Source organism: Diabrotica virgifera, chromosome 1 (assembly GCF_917563875.1).
Source record: "Diabrotica virgifera virgifera chromosome 1, PGI_DIABVI_V3a".
Taxonomy (NCBI): domain Eukaryota; kingdom Metazoa; phylum Arthropoda; class Insecta; order Coleoptera; family Chrysomelidae; genus Diabrotica; species Diabrotica virgifera.
The window spans coordinates 268,504,566-268,528,786 of NC_065443.1; the positions used below are offsets into that span (position 1 = coordinate 268,504,566).

The window sequence follows — 24,221 nt, forward strand, 5'->3', positions numbered from 1 at the left end:
AGCTTCTTGGCATATTTGTTCGCTGTAGATATTAAATAAGAGCGGTGACAATATACAACCCTGTCGTACTCCTCTACGTATTTCTATTTCGTCCGATGTTTGTTCTTCTATTTTTATATTAGCTCGCTGATTCCAGTACAGATTTAATATTATTTGTATGTCTCTGGTGTCAATGTTCTTACTCTCCAGGATTTCTTTGAGTTTACTGTGGCGTACTTTGTCAAAGGCCTTTTCAAAGTCTATAAAGCAGGCGTGTACCTCTTGGTTAACATCTAGGCATCTCTGTGTTAGAACGTTCTAGGCAAAGAGAGCATCCCTTGTACCTAATCCTTTTCTGAATCCCATCTGTGTATCGTTAATATCGATGTCTAGTTTTTGATAGATTCGGTTGTGAATGACTCTAAGAAATATTTTAAGCAGGTGACTCATCAAGGAGATTGTTCGATGATCTGAACATTGCATTGCCTTAGTTTTCTTCGGTATGGTGACAAAGGTAGACAGCAACCATTCTTGCGGTATTATACCAGTACTGTATATTGTATTGAATATATGCAATATTATGGTTACGGATTTATCATTCAAAAGCTTCAGCAGTTCTGTAGGGATTTCATCAGGTCCGTTTGCTTTTCCATTTTTAGCGTTTCTTATTGCGTATTCTACTTCTTCTTTCAATATGTCTGGCCCAGTTGCATTGATTATCTGAGTTAAGTTGTTTCTATCGTCTTCAAATAATTCATTCAGGTAATAAGATAGTAAGCTATGATAAATATATTAGGTAACAATTTAGTCCTTTCATTCACGGTAAAATATTGCTAAACCTCTGAATCTTAAACCTCTGAACCGCTTGGATTGACATGAAAGTAGACACATAGCTAACATGTCAAGAAAAAAGTGATATTGTGTCGATGTGTGGTTCTACTCTTGGGAGTGACTATCACTCCTTCTCCAAGGTGAAAAAACATACGTTCAAAATAAGTCTAGAAGTTGATAAACTGATTAATTCTAAGCGACTTTTGTTCTACAGAGTTTTTTAGAGTCTAAAATACTTTTCGAGTTATTTGTGAGTGAATTTTATCCTTAATGTGTAGGTATTTTATCTAAAAAATATTCTTAACCAAAACATAGCTTAATATAAAAGTAAAAAATGGCGTTTCTATGAAGTCTATAGACCCAGAAAAAGTAGAGTTGCAGCTAATGAAAAATAGGTTCTTATTTGTTAAATCAAAAATCGAATATCTCAACGTGAAGTAACCAAAAATGAAGCGCTTTTTGGGGAAAACCTTTACAAAATTTAATTTTAAAGGGTTTTCTATGCTTTTTCAGTAAAATTATTTTATTTTTCCATATATCATTTACCGAAAATGAAAATCAATGAATGAAGATGAAAAAATCATTATAAAAAACCGTGAATGTAACGCACAATAATGAATACAAGGAAATAGATTATTGAATTTCTTACCCCAAGAGATATTAGCTCGTCGAGAATTTTTATAACAGGAAAATATTTTTACAGAAATAATTTTATTATGCAAATAAATACAAACTTAAACGAAAAGAAACTATTTTTACGTGATAATAATTTAGTGTAATAAATTTTTATTACAAAATTTAGAAACTTTAAAAGGTTAAACCAATGATTTACAACTAGTTCCTAAAAAAAACTGATACGCCTATTAGTAATATTTGATCATTTTGAGCAGTGTATTTGATTGGTCTGACATTATATTATATTTATTATGACAGACAAATACTAAAATAAACAAACAGACAACAAACAACTGATTACATATGTTAATTCATAAATTGTAGTAATAATTATGGTCTAAATTTTGGTAATATTTTGAATTCCTGCATTTTATAAAGAGTATACCGACCTATAAATGAAGGTTTTTACAAAAAATAGGGTTGTTGATATTATTTTTTAAGGTTGAACAGAATAAGTTATGTGACAAATTTTAAGATTTGGCAGTGACATTGACAGTAGGTAAATAATAAGTATTTATCCTTCAAGATACACTGCTCAATTTTCTACAAAATACGCTTTAAGAGTCGTATCAGTTTTTTTTAGGAACCAGCTGTACATAATAAAGAAAAATCCAGTTTGCTAATGTTTATTAAGGTGATACAGTAGCGATCAACAGGTGGCAACAAACGCGGTCCAATATTGCGAAAGTCCTGCGAACTTTCAAAAGTGAGGCAACAGTGCGTCGGTAATTCGACACTGACAGTGACGTTTATACTATCAAAAACAATAATTTTTATACACATGGGCGCGAAATGTTGCCAAGTCAGTGGCGTTCGATTTCTTGTTATAAAAAAATCAATGTTTAGTAGTTCCATATTACACAAAATCTACGCATGGGATAAAAAAGTTTATTTGGAGAAAGTGTATTTTTTTGTCCTTCTTAATGGCGGTACAGGCTCCTTTTTTCAATATTTTATTTAGTTGTAGAGTAATTTCCACATACTAATATATTTCTGAAATTGGGCTCTGCACCGCCATTCTTTATTATGTTACGAATATGTGTGCCAAATATCTCGACAAAATATTCAAAATTAGAGCCGCAATCTTGGAACACGTTTGTTGCTACCTGTTGATCGCTACTGTTTCCTCTTAAGAATTTATTGCAGTACTCATAAAATAAATATGAATCATTTTTTTTAGTACCTAAATGGACAACTGGTGGTGAATTATTGAGCATATCCTAGCTAACTTATAAAACTAGAATGCGATAATGTTATCTATTATCGTGAATTTTGTTCCTAATGATGATTTACTGGCTGATAAAAGAAACAAGGGGCAAACTTACTAAAACAGAAGAAATTTCTTTAATATTATAGAAAATTTTGAGCTCAGGAATAATAATTTTTCTCCTCAGGAATTAAATCAAGTGGGATGAAAGACTAACAAGCTTCCAAAGTCGCATTACAAGCCGATAAAGACAAAAATTCTTGCCCCAGATAGAACCGCAAAAACGAGACAAACCCAAAAAAAGGAGGCAATTTGAAAATTATAAGAAAGAAAATACTTAATATTCTAAATACGATATTGATATGAAGATATAGTAATTAACAAAAGTTAACAATATTTCGACCAAATCACAAAACGGTCATAAAATACCCAGGAATAACTTGGCAATCAGAATTGGTTAGATAACTACGTATTCCATAGTGTGGGTGTGGAGGTCCTTAAAATTAGAACTTTAAAAATAAAATTCACAATATAAAAGTCACGCTTTCAAAATTTCTTCTTTTTTTTTCTTTTGTGTAGATATGACACTCTCGCTTTCCAATGTACTCTGGGCTAATTAGCAAAATACAAGGAAAAGTTATTTACCAGCAATTTTATTGCTGGAATCGAATTTTATTATTGTATGTATTAATAATATAGGTATGCAAAGTCCGCAGACAGTGTGCTACTTTTTTTATAAACAAAATGACGCCCGCAAATCGTGTTTTTTTCAATTTTTGCTCTGTAACTCCAAAGATTTTAACTTTACACCAAAAACACCCAAATAAAAATTTCACCGCAATTAAATTCTGCATAGAGACGTGTTTTTCCCGATTCACTTCGACGAAAACTTTCCCCGGAAAAAGCGGGTTTTTCCAACAAAATCTTTAATTTTCAACTAAAATGTAATGTAAAAGCCCTTTTCATATAGATTATAATTCCAGAAGCCGATGGAAATTGAATAAACAGTTTAGCAACAATTGAATTGTTAATTAAAAATTTACGGTCTCCATAATAGCGACAATAATTATGATGCATAAGAATAACTATGATTTTTTCATAAAAAGACACTATACCTATCTAATATACTTTACAGAATTCAAAATGGACTATTTAAGCGGCCTCAGGAATATTTTAAAATTATAAACAAGTTTTTGGCTTATAAACAAATAGAATATCTCGGAAAATATTAAACTAAATTAAATTGTGAAATCGGTATTCGAAAAAAAGTGGCAGGACGCTTCTTTTAAAAGAAAAAACATTTAATTACGACGAGTGGTTCCTGAGATACAACCGGTGAAAGTTGACCGGAATTTACGGCAAAGATATAAATAATAGGATCATAATTTTCAAACCATCACCTTTTTATTTTTGTCCTCTTTCTCCACACCAATTTTCATATCTTTAAAATGCTCATAACATATATTATTATAATAAAAACTATCGATAATACGTGTGAAAATTGCCAAAAATAGCAAAATTCCAATCAAAAATTAGGTTGGAGAAAATGTAACCCTCAAAGTTCAAAATCAGTATACGTTAACAAAATGCATTTTCTCGGCTTCCTATGAAGCAATTTCCTTCATTATTTTTTTGTTCCCTAATAACTCGAGTAGAGCCATCGAACTAACGCATTATTAAACGTCAAACTTGCTTTTATTTTTTTATAATAGATTCATTTATTTATAAGAACAGAAAACTACATATTTTTTCCAGTTGTAGGCTTTTTTTTAGATAAACTTACTACAAGTATACCTTTTAAAATTAAAAACATAAATATTCTCATTTTAAATTTGTATAATTATTTAAACAATTTTTATTTAAACAAATTAAAATTTTGTGTTATAAAAAATAAATTAATTTATTATAACAAAACAAAAGTAAGTCTGACATTTATTAATGCGTTAGTCCGATGGCTCTACTCGAGTTACTTGGGAACAAAAAAAGAATGAAGGAAATTGCTCCATGGGAAGCCGAGAAAATGCATTTTTTTAACGTATATCGATTTTGAACTTTGAGGGTTACATTTTCTCCATATTGGAATTTTGATATTTTTGGCAATTTTCACACGTATTATCGATAGTTTTTATTATAATAATATATGTTATGAGTATTTTAAGGATATGAAAATTGGTGTGGAGAAAAAAGACAAAAACAAAAAGGTGATGGTTTAAAAATTATGATCCTATTGTTTATATCTTTGCCGTAAATTCCGGTCAAATTTGACGGGTTATATCTCAGGAACTGTTCATTATAATTAAACGTTTTTTCTTTTAGAAGAAGCGTCCTGCCACTGTTTTTCGAATGCCGTTTTCATAATTTAATTTAGTTTAATATTTGCCGTGATATTCTATTTGTTTCTAAGCCAAAAAATTCTTTTTAATTTTAAAATATTCCTGAGGCCGCTTAAATAGTCCAATTTCAATTCTGTAAAGTACATTAGATAGGTATAGTATATTTTTATGAAAAAATCATAGTTATTCTTATGCATCGTAATAATTGTCGTTATTATAGCGACCGTACATTTTTAATTAACAATTCAATTGTTGCTAAACTGTTCATTCAACTTCAATCGACTTCTGGAATTATAATCTATATAAAAAGGGCTTTTATACTACCAAGATATTTAATTATTGATTAACAATTACTTATCTAAAAGTTTAGTTTAAAATTAAAGATTTTGTTGGAAAAACCCGCTTTTTCCGGGGAAAGTTTTCGTCTAAGTAAATAGAAAGAAACACGTCTCTATGCAGAATTTAATTGCGGTGAATTTTTATTTGAGTGTTTTTGGTGTAAAGTTAAAATCTTTGGAGATATAGAGCAAAAATTGAAAAAAACACGACTTTTGGGGCGCCATTTTGTTTATAAAAAAAGTAGCATACTATCTGCGGACTTTGCATACCTATATTATTAATATATACAATCATAAGACTCGATTCCAGCAATAAAATTGCTGGTAAATAACTTTTCCCAAAAATGGCCTATTCTCCGATAATCAGCCCAGACTAATGTGCCTACAATAAATTATTGAAGCTCCATTCTTTTCGTGGCCTTCCCACTGATCGCATACATTTTTTTATTTCTTTGATGCTCCACTTATCCAAAAACAAGAGATCTTTTTTCAATAATATTATTCAGAAAATAACAATACATAGATAAACTAATTTTGCCCTGTAAATAACCTGCCACTTTATAAGCTTTTGCCAGTAAGAGGGAGATTACACTTATACCAAAATTCCGGTAAAAGTTTTTTGTTTGTGATTTAGATACCATTGTTGTAACTTCCTTTTCAAGTTGCTATCTTTTAACGAATGTTTGGAAATCATATTTCTAACCTTCATACATAAAGCTACATAACTCTGCATGGCTGAAAAGAAATCCAGTCTTTCACCTTCCTCCGCCAGGATACTTTTCGTCTTTCCATATTTCATGCAAAAATCGTACTAATGCGTACTTTTGGTTCCTTATCACTATGTTCCAAATACTCAAAAAGCTTTCATCTGATTTGTTTAGTCTAGGACAGCGATTCTCAAGTTGCGATGATACACAAAACGCACAAACAGTCCACTATTATTATAGTTAATTAGATTACCTAGCTAGAAATGTATTTCAGTTAGATGGTACCCAAAATAATAAAAATTATTTTGTGGTACATAATTCAAAAAGATTGAAAACAACTGGTCAAGAATAATCCCCTTGTTAAATACGGCATCAATTTTTTCTTTCAAAGTTTTCTGACAATATTTGTTAAGAGCGTAGGCCCAAAATTTTGGGCCAATGGTTTTCGAATGCAATAATTTTTTTCCTGAAACCTGAAAAAAACTGACTTTAAACGCAAACTGAAAGATTACATTATTACCGAGGGTCGAAAGTCTCTTAGAATAAACAAAATGTTTTTTTAAATGAGATATTTTAAATTAAAAATCACACTAAATTTTCTCTTGTTTTCTCATCCCTGTAACTTATTAAAATAAATATTATAAAAGTTTTCAGGGACTTTCAACCGTCGGTAATAAAGCAATCTTTCATTCTGCGTTTAAATTTTTCAAAATTTATACGTTTATAGAATAGAATAGAAATATGCTTTATTGTCACTGAAAATTATATAATTTTATGGACAAAGCTTAACATAGAGTCACAAAAAAGATATACATAACAATAACAAATACAATTTTATGAAATTAGATAAATCGTCAATAGAAAAAAATAAACAAGTTAAAAAAGTGAAGTAAAAAACAAAACCAATATATTGCAAAATTACTGTAAATTGCAAAATTGAACATACAACATATAATAAAACCAAAGGAACTAATAAGTTTAAGCTGCTGTATGTGACACCCAAATATAGATAAATACACTTTAGTTACTTGTACATTACTGTGATTTCTTAGTTAGTCATTAAGAAACTCTTCTACTGAATAATATGGTCTTTTAGATAAATGGGCTTTTGTCATATTACGGAACTTGAGAAAGGATGTTGCAGATTTAAGTTGTAAAGGGAAATGGTTGTATAGTTTTTTTGCGGAATATAGTATAGATTTCTTTACTAACTCAGAAGACGGGATCGGTAAATAGACATCAAAAGTTGAATTTCTGGTGAAGTAGTCATGATGAGGCCTTGCTGGAAAGACATGCATGTGTTTACGAATTAAGCAAACAGTTTCTAAAATATACAAAGATGGAAGGGTTTAAATTTCGTGATCTTTAAAGTAACTTCTGCAATGGGTTGTTCTTCTGAGGCCAAACAGATATCTTATTGCTCTTTTTTGTAATTTGAAAATACATAACATCAAATTGGGCAGCTGTACTAGACCCCCAAAAAGGAAGACCATATCGAAGATGAGACTCAAACAAAGAAAAATATGTTATTTTAGAAGATGCGTAATTGAGTTCCTTCGAAACAGATCTTATGGCATAGCAGGCTGAGGCGAGTTTCTTACTTAACCAATTGATATGAAGAGACCATTTAAGGTTGCTGTCTAAAAGAATACCAAGAAATTTTACAGAATCAACGGTAGAGATCTGGCTGCTATTCACAAGCAGGGGTTGAAGAGCACTTTTATGTGATAATGCTACCGTTTTATCCACGTTAAAGGAGAGTAAATTAGAGTCAGACCAGGTTTTTATCGTAAGAAGATCAGAAGTTATAGTTGCATGAAGAGTTGCAATATTTGAGTTTCTCCAAGTGATACTGGTATCATCAGCAAAAAGAAAAATTTTTCCATCGATTTTTAAATTAGTGATGTCATTTATAAAGATAAGGAAAAGTAGAGGACCCAATACTGAACTTTGTGGTACTCCACATACAATGTTTTTGAGACTAGAGTCAGTATCATTTGCTCTAACCAGTTGTTTCCTATTACACAGGCCTACAGAAAAAAAAAATTGTTTTGGTGCCGTGAATCCTTAAGCTGATTTTTACTATATTAGGGGCGATAAATCGAAATATGGTTTTTTTGTATCAGCTCTAGTTTTATGGATATGACAAAATCCGAAATTAGAGTTTTAATATTTAAGATAATGAAGAATGTGCTATTCAAAGAATGTACATTGTTAATTAAACTTATTCCACAGTATATATTTGTTGTCCCCACTGTATTATGCCTTATTTATGCAAGAAATAATACTTTAATATCGTTACATTACTATTTTATAAGGAAATAAAACAGCTTAGAGAATATTTTTAAACTTTTTAAAATGATACATTTACCACTTGCAAACCCATTCAGCCTCCACCTAATAATGGCTCATAGCCCATGGACCATGCTTCACTTACATAGGAAGGAAGCTTCCCCAGATAAGTATGGAAAAACTTAAAGCTGGAATCTTTGATGGGCCACAGATCAGACTTCTTACAGAGGATCCGGCTTTTGTGGGGTCAATGAATGAGGTAGAGAAAAAAGCTCGGCTTTCATTTGTGGATATTATGAAAAATTTTCTGGGAAATCACAAAAGTGAAAACTATGCTGAGCTGGTAAACCGTTTGCTGAATAACTTTCAATCACTTGGATGGAATATGAGCATCAAAGTCAACTATCTTCACAGCCACCTGTACCGTTTCGCTGAAAACTTAGATGACACAAGTAATGAGCAAGGTGAGAGACTTCACTAAGAGATAAAAACCATTAGGACCGCTACCAAGGAAGATGGGGCATGGGCAGCCTATGGAAAACTCAAAGACATCTTTAAAAGCGATATACCAATTTATTTAAAACGTAAAACATGTGACCAATGTGTGTTGCCTGTGGTGACTTATGGTGCCGAAACTTTGAAATTGATAGCTACAACTTCTAAAATGCTGCAAATAGCTCAGAGGAAAATGGAAAGATCGATGCTGAGTATATCGCTTCGTGACCGAGTTGAAAATTAAGACTTAGACTAAGAACATGAGTTACCGATGTATTTCCCGAATTGCCACCCTGAAAGTGAACTGGGCCGGGCACGTCGCCCGAATCAGTGATTGGAGGTAGACGAAGAGATTACTTGAGTGGAGGCCGAGATTAGACAAAAGAAGTAGAGGAAGAGACCCCCTACTCGTTGGACTGACGATCTCAAGAAAATGTCAAGAAATTGGATGCAAAGTGCTCAAAGTGGAGCAAAATGGACAAAAATGAGGGAGGCCTATGTCCAGCAGTGGACGCAAAGGGCTGGATGATGATGAAATGGCTTAAAATATACGTATTTTTTAATTGTTTGGTTTTTATTTTAATTTAGTATATCCATATCAGCATATTCGTATTTTAATGCATAAAAGCTGGCATGAAATACGTTATCTTGAAAACTAGAGCTGATAGAGCAAAACTAAGGCCATATTCGGAATCAGCACCCCAAATTTACCCAAAATCAGCTCTAAACACTTCGGCACCAAAAACACTTGTAGGCCTGTGTTATCTAAGTAAGATTTAAACCAATTCAAAGAAATACCTCGAATTCCATAGAAATTTAGTTTTTTAATCAAAATGTCGTGATTTACACAATCAAAAGCTTTGACATAGTCACAGAAAACAGTGGCAGTATAAAGATTATTGTTTAGTGCTTGGTAAACCTCGTGAAGTACAGAAAACATGGCATCAGTTGTACATTTATTAGTTAAGAAGCCGAACTGATTTTGTGATAAAATATTGTTATCAAAGAGAAAGGACATAAGTCGGGTTTTTATGAGCCTCTCAATAATTTTGGAGAGTACCGGTAGTAGGGCAATAGGTCTATAGTTGCAGGCACTAGATTTTTCGCCACCTTTATGAAGAGGAATAATAATGGCTGTGTTTAGGCATTCTGGTAATTTACCATTTTCAAAGGAATCATTAATTAGTGACACGAGGAGTTCTAACACATTATCTGTGAGATTTGAGAAGATTTTTATGGATAGTCCATCAGTACTACAAGATGATTTGCTTTTGATACTATTGATCGTTTGGATCAATTCAGATTTATAGATTGGTCTTATAAAGAATAAATTCGAGACAATTTCTGAATTAGGGAGATAGGAAATGGGATGTTGTTGAGACTGAAAGTCTGCTGTTTTCTAAGGATTAAAAAAAAGAATGCGTTTAAAAAGCATTGGTCGAAATTTTGCGCCTACGCTGTTAAGTGTATTCGTATTTAGTATATTAATCTAATCAAAATCTTCTTTTTTTCGATTAATATGTAACACTTTTTTATATCTCTTTTTTCATTAGCTTTGATTTTGTCATTATAAACATTCCAATTTAGCATTTGCTGTAGACATGTTAGCTTCTCTTTAAATGATATTTCGGTTTAATAAATCTATAATAATATGGAGAATGGTTGGTCATTTAAATTGATTGACGAAAATAGACGATATTTTTTGTCAAGCGGGCAAGTTTTTTGTGATCGTTAAATGTGTAAACCGGAGCATTATAATTATTTTTTCGTCACGTGTTCGAAGAAGCAGACAACATGAGTCATCTTGGAACATTCCAATTTTAATAATTCCGCCGTACGGAACTCGTATATCATATTGAATGTCATAAATATAGGTTCTTCAAAGCTTATAATTTCGAGCCATCGTACACCTATTCTTGAAATTATCCATTAAATAATAGCGGCGATCAAATTTTATGGACACTGACCAATTTATTGTCAGTAATTGATAGTGTTTTGATAAGAATTAATTCAATTACGATACGGAGGATACGAAGACCCGTGGGAGTGTTGTTAGTTTATAATAACAATTAGAGGTGAATCAGTTTTGATCGAATCATTCAATAGGAACGATGTAATCGAAGTGACTGACGAATCTTTGTTTTACGGCATCGTTCTGACTTAAATAATAATTTTCCCGTGTTTGAGAAACAAATCCAAATAATCTCAGTTACCAACACAAACTAATACATTCAGGATATTAAATCGCTCATGGACTACAATATCGACACAACTCAAAAAATCATGTTTTGAGATAAATGGGTTTAAAGTTTTCATTGCTTTTTTAAATTCATCGTTTAAATACCTACCATTTTTGAAAAACGTTTTGAGTTATGCGACTATTGCAGCACGGCCTTTTTTCATTAAGCATACACTAATTAGGGATTATAAAAACTGTAGTATATAACTACAATGACAAAATCCAAATTAAACTTTTTTGAAAAAATAAGATTATAAAATAGGAAGTTCTAGTGGCCCTCGAGAAGTGCCTGTAAAGAAAGCTAAATATTTCTATAACATTGACCCAACTCAAAATGTGCCATTGTTGATGACAAGAACGTACCCTGATCTTATCGGGGTTGAGCGCAAACTGAGTCGTGTCAGCAATGCAGCCAATATTTAGGACTAATCACATAATACAATGGCTACACTTCTGTCATCTTACGGCCTACTATTTAATTATAGGTTTTGCCGGTATTGATGCTGAATAAAATGTGTATTTTAACATTTACACCTATTCCTAATTCAAAACACGTGTTTTTCGAGTTGTTCCAGTATTGCAGCCCATGAGCGATATGTTCGTCAAAGCATATACATTCGAGCCATCGTACACCTATATAATACATTCTTGAAATTATTCATTAAATAATAGCGGCGATCAAATTTATAGTCACTGACCAATTTATAACAATTTTTTAATAATAATTAAAGGTGAGTTAATTTTGATCGAATCATTCAATAGGAACGATAGAATCGGAGCAATCTTACGAATTGTCTGGAATCTGTGTCTCCCAAATCTTTGTTTTAAGATTGTTAAGAACTCATTCAGGATATTGGATCTCTCTTTGGCTACAATAGCGACACAACTTAAAAAATCATGGTTGTTGCACTCAAAAAGTGCCACTAGAGAAAACCAAATATTTCTACAACACTAACTAAACTCAAAATGTCGTGCCTTGATCCTACCGAGTGTTGGGCGCAAACTTAATAGTGTCAGGAATGAAGCCAATATTTGTGACTCATCACATAATACAATAGTGACACTTCTGCCATCTTATGGCCTAATATTTATTTTTGAGTTTTACCGGTATTGATGCTGAAACAATCTGTATTTTAACATTTACACCTATTCCTAGTCGAAAACACGTGTTTTTGGTGTTGTGCCACTCTTGCAGCCAATGAGCATAGGTTCTTCAAAGCATCTAGTTGTCTTCATCTAGCATCTTGAAATTATCCATTAAATAATAGCGGCGATCAAATTTTATGGACACTGACCAATTTATTGTCAGTAATTGATAGTGTTTTGATAAGAATTCATTCAATTACGTTACGGAGGATACGATGACCCGTGGGAGTGTTGTTAGTTTATAATAACAATTAGAGGTGAGTCAGATTTGATCGAATCATTCAATAGGAACGATAGTGCAGAAGGACTCTATGAACTCGTTGTGATTGTCTTGAATTAGTGACTCCAAAATCTTTGTTTTGCCGCATCGTTCTGACCTTTCTCTGTTGTTTAAGAAACCAATGCAAAATGATCTCAGTTAATAACAAAAACCACAACATTCAGCATATTGAATCGCTCATGGGAAATAGCGACACAATTCAAAAAATAATGTTTTGAGATAAATGGGTCCAAAATTTTTTATTGCTAAAAAAATGCTTTAGTTTGCATAAACGCACATTATCTTCAAGTGGATACCTTCTTTAAAGAGTCGTTTTTAATAATGTGTATAATTTTGGTTTTATTTTTCATAAATTCATCTTTTAAATGCCAGTTTGGAAAAATGGTTTGAGTTATGCCCCTATTGCAGCAAGACCGTTTTTCATTATAGACTAACTGGGGATTATAAAAATTGTAGTAACAACAAACATTACAAACCCCAAATTAAACTTTATTATAAAATATGATTATAAAATAAAATACTCTAGTGACACCCGAGAACGGTGACACTAGAGAAAGCCAAATATTTCTACAGCACTGACCCAAATCAAAATGTGCCAATAATGATTACAAGAACGTTCCCTGATCTTATCGACCGTTGGGCGCAAACTGAGAACTGTCAGTAATTTAACAAATACATTCATCTTATGGTGCCTATCCGTTACGGATGTTGGACACTAACATGGCTATTCTGATTTTGTTGACTGCTGCCCTGAAAAGTCCGGTAGTGGTTAAGTTAAGCCATTTTCGCAGGTTATGCAGCCAGGATATTCTTCTTCGTCCTGGACCTCTTTTCCCATGCACTTTACCTTGAAGTATGGCCCGAAGTAGGTCATATCGTTGTTCATTGCGCATTATATGGCCCAGGTATTCCAGTTTGCGACGTTTTATGGTTACGACTAGTTTGCGCTCTTTACCCATTCTATGTAGAACTTCTTCGTTGGTAACTCTGTCTATCCAGGAAATCCTCAACACGCGTCTATAGCACCACATCTCAAATGCTTCGAGTCTCTTCAGTGATGCTTCAGTTAAGGTCCATGACTCCACGCCATATAAAAGAACGGAGAATACGTAGCATTTTAGTAAACGAACTTTTATTTCCAATTTTATATCGTGGCTGTAAAAGATTTTTTTCATTTTGACGAAAGCTGATCTTGCCTTCTCGATCCTGATCTTAATTTCCGTCAATTGGCCCCACTGTTCATTTAAGTTGGCACCCAAATAACAAAAGTTGGTGATTTTTGTTACAGGTTGTTGGTTAACTAGTAATTGACCAGGTGGTATCCTATTTTTGCTTATAACCATGTATTTGGTTTTTTGATGTTAAAATCAAGCCCAAACCTGCTACTTACTTCTGCCACCCTGAAGACAAGTATCTGCAGACCTTCAAGACTGTCTGCAAAAATGACAGTATCATCAGCGTATCTTATGTTGTTCAATCGTTCTCCGTTTATAAGTATTCCCTCGTCTATGTCTGTTAGCGCTAGGTTCAACAAATACATATTTGGGACTAATCACATAATACAATAGCGAAACTTCTGCCATCTTGCGGCCTACTATTGAGTTATGAGTAGTGCCGGTGTTGATACTGAAGCCAATGTTTATTTTAACATTTACACCTATTCCTAGTCCAAAACACGTATTTTTGGAGTTGTGCCAGTATGGCAGTTAATGTGTGATAGGTTTTTCAAAGCTTATAATTTCGAGCGATCGTACACCTATTCTTAAAATTAACAATTAAATAATAGTGGCGATCCAATTTTATGGACACTAACCAATTTATGGTCAGCAATTGATAGTGTTCTGATAAGAATTAATTCAATTACGATACCTCTTTGTTTGTGACGTGTTCTGTTCACGATAGTTACAGAATTCGTCTATACACCCTCAGCTCGGATGATTCTAGTTTTTTCATTGATGCCGCATTCAAGGTCCAAGCTTCCATTCCATAAAACAAAGTCAAGAAAACGTAGCACCTAGTCATATGTTCATTGGTCTACTCGTTCGACGTTTGTTCCGTTTATGAAAAGATTTTAGTTATTTCTTTGAGTTTTCGAGATTCTCATATATTTTGTTTTCTTGAAGTTCATTATTAGACCGTATTCTTTTCTATTCTCCGCCATTCTGGTGACCAGCCTCTGAAGGTCCTCAATATTTTCGGCTAAGATGATTTGCATTCGCATATCTAATATTGTTAATGGGAACTCCATTTACATTATTATTCCAGCGATTTTACCCTCAAGAGCTTTTTAGGATCTCTTCCTAGTAGGCATCAAAAAGAATTGGCGACAACACGCATCCCTGTTTCACCCCACGTCTGATTTTAATTTCCTCTGACAGCTGTTCTTTAACACGTACTTTTGCTCGCTGCTGCTTGTAGTATAAATTCGATATGATCCTGAGGTTATTGTAATCTATCTTTTTGACTTCAAGACATTCATTGATTCTTCATGTATTACTTTATCGAATGTAGAGCCCATAAAAATACTAATAAATTATTAAAAACTATACTCCCATAATTGAAAAAACAGGTGAGTATTAAACTACATTTACCGAAAGACAAGAAACAAGAAAAAACAAGAATAAACCGTCCAAATATTTTTATAAAGAAAGGGATGATTATTTGTAATATAATATGGAAAACTTACCCCAAGAAATTGGCTGAAATTCCAACAGGAAATGAAATATTTAACCAAAAAAACAATCTAAATATTTTCAAATTCAACCCTACTCTTTATTATCTACCAGAAAACGAGGAGCCTCATTGACAGCTGTTAACTGTTTCACCAACTATTAAATATTTATATATTTTACAATAGAATGACACAACGTATACGAGAGTTTTAATAAGCATAAAGGAAAATTGGACTTTAGTATTAGAAAAATAATAGTAAGAGAGGCTTAGATGCTAAATTTGTAGTAACTAAAGCGTCATCGTGACCTATTGGATTGTGAAGATTAGGTCCTAAAACTAAAAAAGTTAAGTTAAGTCTTCCATTTTAGTGAATTTTCCATTTTTAATTTAATTTTACATTTATAAAAACCCCACAGCTTCGTGAGAAGTCGTGTTTGGTGTCGTTCGATGAATTTTTGAAAAATAATGAACACGCATTTTTTAGTTTTTCGATTTGATGTTCATATCGCGAAATATTCGCTTTTTTTGTGAAACTTTGTGACTAGCCCATCTCCTTAAGACCCAAATCTTCAAAGTTTTGAAATATACACTATTCTTCATGTACTTATTTTAACCTTGTCTTAATTTATTTATTTGTTAGTCGACGAGCAAATGCCCAATTTAAAGACACTGATGTTTTCGAGGTTTTCTAAGGATATATTTTTTGAAACGGACTGCCCCCAACGCACTTCCTTGTAGATGAAGTCTATATATATTGTAGGAGTACATTTACAGGGTAGAATGTTTCTCCCCATGTGATTTAATGACACGCTCGAGTAACCCGCTTGGACTGCCGTACCATAATAATTTAATTAGTTATTCAGCTGTAGGACAAGTTGAGCGCCAACTGTTTTTAATAGAGAAAGAATAACACAAAACATAAAATTTACCAATGAACAAAATCTAAAGAAAACAGAAATAAAATTATTACTCGAAGATAATAACAAAAAATGTAAATGTTTACTGTTCTACAAAAAAAAAAACATTTTCAGGTGGTTTTTCGCAAATAATTCAAAGAAAAAAATATTCGCTTCTTAGCAAAATCAAAGTTGTAGCTCATGGAAAATACGTTTTTATTGGTCAAATTACAAATCGAATATTTAAACGCGAAATGACTAAAAAAAGAAGCATTTTTCAGTGGGCCAATAAATTGGCCAACTTTTTTTTGGTAACAGAAATCGTGAAAATCTCCTCCTGTTTAGCACCCCAAATTAAATTAATCGTTATCACTTTACAAACAACTTTACTTTACTTATGTATTTTTTGTATGATCTGTAAGTTTCACCGGTTTAAAGTGCTTATTTTTAAAAAGGTTATATGTAGTTGAAACGGCTTGAACAAATCACTATGAACACTAATCACGAGTGTATGCAAACTTTGAACAGACATAAAATATCTTAATCAATTTTTGTCGTACAGAAAAACTAAATGAAACTGTCATATTTATAAAAACAAAACCTACATTATTTAAGTCTTTGAGATTTTTCGTGTCACTAATACTTTTTAAGTTATTTTGAAAAATAGCATTTTTCCAAAATTTTATACAGATGGTATAAACAATACACATACATATGAAGAGTGGAGATATATAATGAGGCAAGCGACAAAAAATAAATTTCTCTGATTTTTCTATTATAATGCTGTATATAACAAAGCCGTTAACCTGTATTATGAGCAAAGTAATAGACGAATTGGAAACAGTTCTAAATAAATTCCACAAATAGCGTCCGCCGCGGCGCGCCGTTAAGTATAGTTTTCCATTTCCTGATAAAAACTCATTTTTCTCGATTGTACATTTTTGTCGCTTGCCCCGTTATATATCTCCACATATAGGGTGTCAATTTGAAAAGTTGCCACCCCCTGTAATTTGGTCCATATAGAAAATCTAAAAATATACAAAAACACGTCAAATTTATTTGTGAGGGGGATATTTTGTACACCAGTTTTCAACTAAATTACATTAACCCTCTAGCGGGGGCGGACACAACCTCCAAAACCTTTAATAGAAAAAGGGGTTGAGTGATACCTCATTTTAAAGATCGTTCGATTACCTTTTCAAAAATACCACATACATTATATTTTTTCTTTGCAGTAGTTTTGGAAAAATCAAGTGAAACCGTACAGATATTAAGTATCGAGTCCAGAACTCATTTTTTTAGAGCATTGAGTTCAAGATTTTTCCAAAAGTACTAAAAAGAAATATAAGGTATGTGGTGTTTTTGAAAAGGTAATTGAATGACCTTCAAAATGAGGTATCACTCAACTTCCTTTTCCATTAAAGATTTTGTGGGTTGTGTCCGCCCCCGCTAGAGTGTTGATGTAATTTCGTTGAAAACTGGTCTACAAAATGCCCCCCTCACAAATAAATTTGACGTGTTTTTGCGTATTTCTAGATTTATTATAGGGACTAAATTATAGGGAGTGGCAACTTTTCAAATTGACACACACTAAAGTCAACGGTAGATCGGTAAACGATCAATTTTATTTAGAATGCTAGATAGGGGGAAATTTTCACGATTTTATTTACCAAAAAAACGGCCAACTTTATTTGTAGTGTAACTAGTTTAGTTTTGAGGTTTGAAACTTTTATAAAAATAAAAATTAACCTTTTTTAAACACTTATTTGCTAATTTTTTTGATTATTTCTCGTTGGAATTTGCTAATTTTTTTGATTATTTCTCGTTGGAACTTTTGATTTAAAATTTGACGAATAAGAACGTATTTTTCATGAGCTACAACTTTGCTTTTACCTGGTTTATAGACTTCAATAATACATAATCGTTTTTGTATGGGCTACATTTTTTCCAAAATTATTTTTTTCGATAAAATATTAACTTTTTGAATTATTTGCGAAAAACCGCCTAAAAACGTGTTTTTTTTTGTCGAAAAATAAACATTTCAAATAAATATAAAGGAAAGTTGCCTAGAATTGGTCAATTTATCAATTTCGGGACTTACTTTAAACTAGCCTTTTTCACCCTCGAGAAGGGGTGACTGTCAACGCCTAAGTAAAAGCAAGCAACGGCACAAGTTTAACTTTGAAGTGGAGGGAAAGCAGAATCTAAATCCAAATCTTCATGCAATTCGAATTATTACTCTCCAAAACGGTCATTCACTGGGCTATAAAAATTGAATCTATGCACCAGGAAATATAAAAAAATTAAAGTATCAAGGGGACATAATTAATAGTGCATACTCAACCACACCCCACATGGTTTTGCAATGTTTCAACATTTGTAATAATATGACATTAACCATAAACATTTATAGTTTAAAGATCTTTAAAATTTTTATTTCAATTCGGTTTCCAATCGAACTGGAAACGATTTCCGTATTGGAAATCGAAACGTCAAAACACTATAAAATGTTTTATTATGATTAGTTTTGGTGTAATCCCATAGAATATCTGCTAAACATAATATAAAATGAAACTAGTTTCAGAGGTACATTAAGATTATGACATTGTTGATAAATTTGTTTTGTTAGTGGAGCCCAAGCGGGGATTTTTGCAGTTACTCGAGCGCATCAGATTATCACATGGGGAGAAACCTTGTACCCTGTAAATGTATATCTACCATATATTGGCTCTTAATACAGGGGAGTTCGTTAAGGCGGGTCCGAGAAAAATCTATCCTTAGAAAATCTGGAAATCGTCAGATTTATGGATAGATGGCGCTATAATCGGAAAAAATCATTGTTGGAAATGGAACATTAAATTAAAAAATGGAAAGTCCCCCACTTTATGGAAAACTTAACTTTGTTTGGTCTTAGGACCTACTCGTTACAACCCAATAGGTCTCCATAACGCTCGAGTAACTACAAATTTAGCATACTTTCCTCCCCTACTAATTTTATATTACCATGTTGTTCTGAAGAATGGAAGGGGTATTTCAGGGACCTTCTAAACATCATACAGAAACAACAGCACAAAGGAGAGATCTATATAACAGCAGCCATGCCCGTCGAAAATCCCTCTGTTGAAGAATCCCGAAAGGCCTTGAATAAGCTGAAAAATCACAAAGCGCCGGGTACGGACGAGATATCAGCAGAATTTCTGAAATCTGGTGGAGAAACACTACATCGCCAAATCCACCAATTAATAATACAGATATGGTTAGGAGAAAGGATACCAGCAAGATGGAAGGAAAACATCATAGTGCCCATCCACAAAAAAGGGGACAAAACAAAATGCGCGAATTACAGAGGAATTTCACTCTTAAACACGGCATATAAAATCCTCTCAAACATCATTCTTAGTAGACTAACCCCTTATGCTGAACAGATCCAGAATAGATCAACGATTCACGCTGAGACAGCTGCTAGAAAAGGGATGGGAGTATAACAGACCCATACACAATCTCTTCACAGACTTTCGACAGGCACATGACAACGTAGAAAGAAGCCAAGTATGGAATGCCATGGCGGAGTTCTCAATACCAAAAAAACTCATTCGGATGACTAAAGTCTGTATGGAGGGTGGAATATCAAAAGTTCGTGTAAATAATAAACTGTCTGGCAGCTTCGAATTCAACAGTGGATCAAACATGGTGATGCGTTATCTTCACTACTTTTTAACCTTGTATTAGAGAAAGCCATTAGGTCGGCCGAAATAAAAACAGAACTGCTATCGGCTCAAGGTCGCAAGTTATTACTAGCATACGCAGATGACATTGATCTCGTTGGAGACTCCGTCCTATACACAAAAAAAATTTTCAACAAGGTGGAAGGAGCAACAAGCGAAGTAGGGCTGAGGAATAATGAAGAGAAGACGAAATATATGTGTATAAATAGAACGACACGAAGAGACAGGATAGGAGTTTGTGACGATCAACACCATCAATTTCAAAAGAGTACAATGTTTTAACTATCTTAGGGCCGAAATCACAGCTGACAATGTTGTTACTGAAGAAATAAAAGACAGAATCCAATCAGCAAATCGCTGTCTATTTGCACTGGATAAGCTTATAAAATCAAAACATCTTACAAGAAGTTCCAAGATCAAAATCTATAAATCCATCGTCAGACTTGTACTAACAAATGGTTGCGAAACGTGGACCATGACCAAATCAAACGAAGAAAAGCTCAGACGTTTTGAACGAAAAACACTTAGAAAAAATTTTCGGACCTCACCATGACATTAACACAAACCAGTATAGAATCAGAACCAACTTCGAATTAAAAGAACTCTACAATGACATCGATATTGTCCAAGAAATTAAATCACACCGACTAAGATGGGCAGGCCACGTGCACAGACTTCATAAAGAGAGACTTGTAAGACTGGTATGGGAGGAGATTCCTACAGGCAAAAGACCACTCGGACGTCCCAAAATGCGCTGGAGGGATAACATCCAAGCAGATCTCCGAAAAATGAACATCCCATTTGACCCTAGGTTGATGGAAGACCGAACAAATTGGAAGAAAGTTGTACAGTCAGCCAGTACCCAGCCAGGGTTATAGCGCTACGTGATGATGATGATGATGATCATGATGATGATGATGATGGTGATGGTGATGGTGATGGTGATGGTGATGGTGATGGTGATGGTGATGGTGATGGTGATGGTGATGGTGATGATGATGATGATGATGTTGTTCTGAAGCTATTTCCTTGTGGCATATTTGCAATCAACTATTCTACATGGGAGAATGTTCTACAGTAAAATGCTTGTTTTGCTAAGCAAGAACATTTTTGTTTAATTTATTAATATTTTGCATTTTGACAACGGCATACGATGAGGACGTCGAAACGTTAATAAAAATCATTTTTTAGTTAAATTGTGGCCTATTTCCTATTTAGAATAGTTGATTATACATATTACCATGTTATCTATTTTGGCATTTTTTTTTTCTAAATAGCAATATTTTTGAAGCGTCTGATAAATGTTGCAACGGGTCGTTTATACTTAAATTAAAAAATAATTGCTGTAAAATTAATATCTAAAGCTTTTACGTAAAAAATGGCTATTACTTTTTCATAAGATACCCATATAATTAGTGGTTATTTTTGACTCATGTTGTGTAAGAAATCTAACTTGGACAAAAAATTTAAATAATATTTCCACTATTTGATGAATCGGTTTTTACCACATGACTAAAGACTGGATTATATGCAAAATGCATATGCATATATATGCTGCATATTTCTCATGTTTTTCATAAATGCATATGCCTTGCATATTTGGAGATTTAAGAGCATATAAATGCATATTTTGATGGGAATTTACTCTACCCCATTTAAAAATAAGGTATATATTAGTAACATCAACATCCATTAAAATAAAATGTGAAAGTAAATATTTTGCTGTTAAGCTCCTTTGTTGTTGTACCCATAAACATAATGGGCGTTATTTATAGCTGCAGGTATCATTATCCGGATATTTAAGATTTATAGACTTCTCAGAATTTACAAATTACCTAAGTAAATACCGATTATATTTTGAATAACATTACAAATATTACCTGTACTTTCTGCTGGTGTCGGCCAACTATGAATTATTCTGGGAAAACCAACCAAAACGAAATTTTAAGCATTTTAAGGGTAGGATAGATTATTTTATTTTATGAATGGTTAGTCTTAAATCAATCGCCGATTATTCAACTTTTGTGATTGCAAGTTATTGACTATACTGTGTAAAAAAATCATTTTATTATTATTGTGAAAATGCCTAAAGTAGCAAGGGAAAAATCAAGTCTTCTCAGAAGTTGGATTGGAAGTAACAATCATCTAAAAGTTATCGACAGTGAAAGTATGTTTTGCACCATTTGTGATAAAAAGGTAAGTTCTCCACTTCAATAGATTTTTAAACTTATCAAACTTCTTTGCACATCTATGTGTCTGTCTATTCTAAAATGACAAACCGTCCCATTTCTTCAAAAACTGTTTTTTAAAGTTCGCAACGGTTTGGCTTATACAGAGCGAGGTGTTGAGAGTGGCCCACCCTGTATACTACGGTACACTGACTGTACTTTATTGTTTGACGATTTCAATTTCACTTTGAGAAATAAAAAAAAATTGGGGGAGGTTTAAAAAGTTTGATCATTTTAATGTAGGTATCTATTTACGAAAACATCTAAAACATCATTATCATTATATTCCAGATTCCATGTCAAAAGAAATTCCAAGTAGTTCAACACATAAAAACTTCACTTCACCAAACTAAGCTATCAAAAAATGATAATAAACCTCGCCAGCAGATTCTACAGAACAGTTTGCAGATTCAGAATACGTCAGTTGGGCAAGAAACCTTTGCAAAGGATTTATGCCATTTTTTTTTGAACTGCAATATCCCTCTGCACAAGTTAGAACATAAATCGTGTCAAAACTTTTTAAAAACTTATTGCAAGATTAAAGATAAACCAGCTCAAATACCAAGTTCTTCAACTCTTCGGAAAAAATATGTCAGTGCATGTTACAAAGATGTGATGACGAGTATTAAAAATCAGTTAAAAGCCGAATATCTTTGGATTTCCGTCGACGAAACAACGGATACAAAGGGTCGACAAATTGCGAATCTAATTGTTGGAGTTCTTAACGACTCTGGCGATTTTAAAAACTCATACTTAATTAGTGTAAAATGTTTGGAAAAAACAAACTATGCTACAATAGCTAGATTTGTTAACGAATCCCTAACAAATTTTTTTTTACCGGATCAAGTACCATTTGAAAAAATATTATTAATGCTTAGTGATGCCGCCTCATATATGATGAAAGCTGCATCCAATCTTAAAATCTTTTTCCCTAATTTAATTCACTGTACATGTTTGGCGCACGGCCTAAACAGAGTTGCAGAGAAAGTTAGAATTGAATTTCCCAATGTAAACACCTTAATAAATAATGTAAAAAAAGTATTTCTGAAAGCACCACTACGTGTACAGGTATATAGGGAGATGCTTCCCGATATTCCTTTACCACCAGAACCAGTATTAACCAGATGGGGAACTTGGCTTAAAAGTGCTATATTTTTATCTGAACACTACGACGACATCAAAAGCGTTATTTCAAGTTTTGATCCGACTTGTACCGCTATTGATAACTGTCAAAATATTTTTAAAGAAAAGTCTATTAAAAATCAATTGTTGTATATAAAATCGAATTTCGATATCATTGAAAGTTCAATTACAAAATTAGAGGCTCAAAATTTATGTCTTCACAATAGTATGTCTATTGTTGATTCGGTTAAACAGAAAATAACAAATCTGAATGGGGAAATTGGAGTAAAAATTAAAGATAAACTTGATGACGTTTTAAACAAAAATGAGGGTTTCACTTTATTGCGTTCAATAAATAATATAATCAATTTTGGAAACTTCGATGAAAATATTAATATGGATCCGTCTCTAATAGCAAAGTTTAAATATGCCCCAATTACATCTTGTGACGTTGAGAGATCTTTTTCTGCCTATAAACAAATATTAACAGATAGAAGACATAATATTAGTTTAGAAAATATGAATCAATATATGATTATTTATTGTAACAATAAAAATATGTAAATTTGTTTTATTGTACTATTTTTATAATATTAGTTTAGAAAATATGAATCAATATTGTAACAATAAAAATATGTACATTTATTTTATTGTACTCTTATTTATCTTGTGGTCAAAATAAAATATTTTGCCGTTTTATTTGTCACAAAACCTGAAGTTAAAAAAATATATTAAGAAATAATAATACAATTTGGTTTAAATTCAAACCTATTTATTTATTTTTATTATTTTTTATTTATTTATGTATTTAACGTAAACCATAAAATTATTCATATAAAAATAAGTGCATATATAAATGCATATTTGCATGTTAATTGTGCATATTCAGCTTGCTTTAAAATGCATATTGCATGCATATTTTAGACATTTTTTAGTGCATATTTTCCAGTCTCTACACATGACTCCACTTGCACTCATTCGCAAGGTTCAACGTCGTTTTTTTTTTAAATAGTCAGTTATTAATACAGTTCTGAAGTATGTAGTAAATTATCATT

At 32.5% G+C, this 24,221-nt stretch overlaps 1 protein-coding gene across 3 annotated transcripts in view; it reads left to right on the forward strand.

Annotated features, from left to right (window-relative positions):
* LOC126884417 (uncharacterized) overlaps positions 1-24,221 on the forward strand; it is a 592,334-nt gene that overhangs the window by 351,358 nt on the left and 216,755 nt on the right. The gene's annotated exons all lie outside the window — the stretch shown is intronic.